This window comes from Orycteropus afer, unplaced genomic scaffold, assembly GCF_000298275.1.
Source record: "Orycteropus afer afer isolate SDZICR_OR568_19922 unplaced genomic scaffold, OryAfe1.0 scaffold00114, whole genome shotgun sequence".
Lineage (NCBI taxonomy): Eukaryota > Metazoa > Chordata > Mammalia > Tubulidentata > Orycteropodidae > Orycteropus > Orycteropus afer.
The window spans coordinates 4207014-4209897 of record NW_006921701.1 but is presented as its reverse complement, the minus strand read 5'-3'; positions in this window follow the sequence as shown (position 1 = coordinate 4209897).

Sequence of the window (2884 nt, the reverse complement as noted above, 5' to 3'; positions counted from 1 at the left end):
TGACTCTGGTTAGAGTCATTCTGTCTAGTCAGTGCTACTCTCATTTCTTGCAATAACAGGAGAGAAATTAATGTGGAACACTGTAATAATTTTTATGACGGAATCAGCCTTTGAGTTTTTAGGTTTGTGAGGCCAAACCTGACAACCTCATTTAAAATTGCTTTGCATTTCTTCTAGCATTCCCTTATGCTCTTTCCGTGATCTTTTTTCTCTTGTCTTTATCACTTTCTAAATACCATATTTATTTATTATTTCTGCTGATTATTGGAATATAAAATATACAAAAGTAGAGATATTTATTTTGTTCACCAATGTATCCCAGGTGTTTAGAACAGTATCTGTCATACTGTTAATGTTCAAACAATATTGCATATTAACAGTACCTGAATTTGGGGGAGAAAGAGATTGAATAACCTTGGAGTTCTACATCAGTGTGTATACATTATCCCCTTACAAGTTCTCCCTTCGGTTTCTAGCCCTGGAACCCCTTCCTGATTCAGCTTTATCACTGGTAATGCACCAACTCAACTGGTGGTGAGAATATGAATCGGGGCCATTGTGTTTAAAAAATAAAGTTGGAAGAGATCTGTTACCTTGTGGAGAATTGCAGTCAATGTCATGAAACAAAATGTGTATGAAAAATGAATTTGCTCTGTAAACTTTCACCCAAATCACAATAAAAATAAAATAAGAAAGGTAATAAGGGTATAAAGGAGAATTCATGGTATGTGTGCTTTCCAATGGACACATCCTTATCAGCACAAATAAGGAACAGTTCACCCACAAAACAAAACAAAACCATTTACCTACATATCTACCATTTACAGCACCTGTCATCTCTTCAAAGGAGCCCTGTGGTGCAGTGGTTAAGTGCTTGGCTGCTAAATGAAAAGTCATTGGTTTGAACCCCCAGTCACTCCATGGGACAAAGTTGTGACAGTCTGCTTCTGTATAGATTACAGCTGTAGAAACCCTATGGGGCATCCTATAGGGTGGTTATGAGTCAGAATCAACTTGATGGCAACAGTTTTTTGGTTTTCATCTCTTTGCATAGATTTTAGATTTCCATCTGGTACTCCTTCTGCCTGAAGAATTTCCTTTAACATTACTTACAATGAAGATCTTTCAAATTTTCTTTCTCTGAAAAATGTCATTATTTTGCCTTCATTGCTTTATGTATTGACAGGTTTGTTGTTGTTTTCTTTCTTTCAACCCTTTAAAGATGTTATCTTATTCTGAATTCTATAGTGAAGCATATATATACATGTATAGAGAAATTTATTTCAAGGAAATGGTTCATGTAATTGTGAAGAAATGGCTCATGTGATTGTGGGGGCAGGCAAGTCCCAAATCTCTAGGTCAGGTGGTAAGCTGAAGGATTCTGGCTGGCTGAAGGCTTCTCTGGTTCACATGGTTGCAGACACTGGTGGATCCAAAATCTGCAGATTAGGTGTCAGGCTGAAGACTCTTGCATCCCAAGAAGTGAAGGTCAGCAATGATAATAGTATAGTATCAAAAGAGAAATAACTTTACTAGAATATCCATTTTATATACTGGATGCAGGCCACATCCCCAAGGAAATTCGCTTTTCAACTGATTGGCTGCTCACTTTAGATCACACAGTAGAAGATGATTATATTTACCAAACGACTGAGAATCATAGCCTAACCAAGTTGAGAAAGCTATCACAAGTGTCATTTCAATTTCGCTTTTTAGTCTTAGCTTTGTTCCTCTGTACATAATATAGATTTTTTAAAAAAAAAATATTTTATCTGTATTGCTGGCTTTCAGCAATTTCACTATGATGTGCCTTAGTGTATTTTTTCTTTCTGCAATGTTCTCTCCCCTCCCCTTCCACCCTTCATGACCAATAAAGAAAGTTCCTCCATATATAAACCATTCCTTGACTTCTTATAATAATGAACTAATACAATATTTGTCCTTCTGTGATTGACTTATTTCACTAGCATAATGTCCTCCAAGTTTATCCTTGTTATGTGGTGTTTTGTAGAGTCTACATTATTCTTTACTGTTGCATAACATTCCATTTTGTGTATGTATGATAGTTTGCTTATCCATTCTTCTGTTGATGAGCACCTAGGTTGTTTCCATCTTTTTGTAAATAGTGTTGCGATGAACATGGGTGTGTGTATATCTGTTCTTGTCTGGGCTATCACTTTTTTAGGATATATAATTAGTAATGGGATTGCTGGGTCAAATGGTATTTCTAATTGCAACATTTTAAGGAATCACCATACTGCTTTCCACGGTGCTGTATCATTTGACAATCCCACCAGCAGTGTATGAGAGTCTCAATCTCTCCACATCCTCAGCAGCATTTGTTATTTTCTGTCTTGTTAAACTTTGCTGTTCATGCTGGGGCAAGATGGTTTTGAGATCAGGAGTGTGAGACTGCCTACTTTGTTCTTCTTTTTAATTTAGTTTTTATTGTGATTTGGGTGAAAGTTTACAGAGCAAATTCATTTTCCATAGAGCAGTTCATACACATTTGTCTCATGACATTGACAGCAATTCCCCACAATGGAATAGCTCTCTTCCTCCCCATAGTTACCTCTTCCCTGTGTCCTTACCTCCCATGTACTCCTGCCCCCTGAGCTGTCTCCCTGTGCAAACAGCCCTTCTATTCTCCCATGATTGATCTGTCCAAGGAGTGTATCTACCTAATATAAATGTTCAGCTCATATACCTGTCTTTTGTTGACTGGAAGCTACAGGTAGTTGTTGTTGTTGTTAAGTGCCATCGAGTCGTTTCCGAATCATAGCGACCTCATGCACAGCAGAACGAAACACTGCCCGATCCTGCGCCAGCCCCACAATCCCTGCTATACTTGAGCCCATCATCGCAGCCACCGTGTCAATCCATC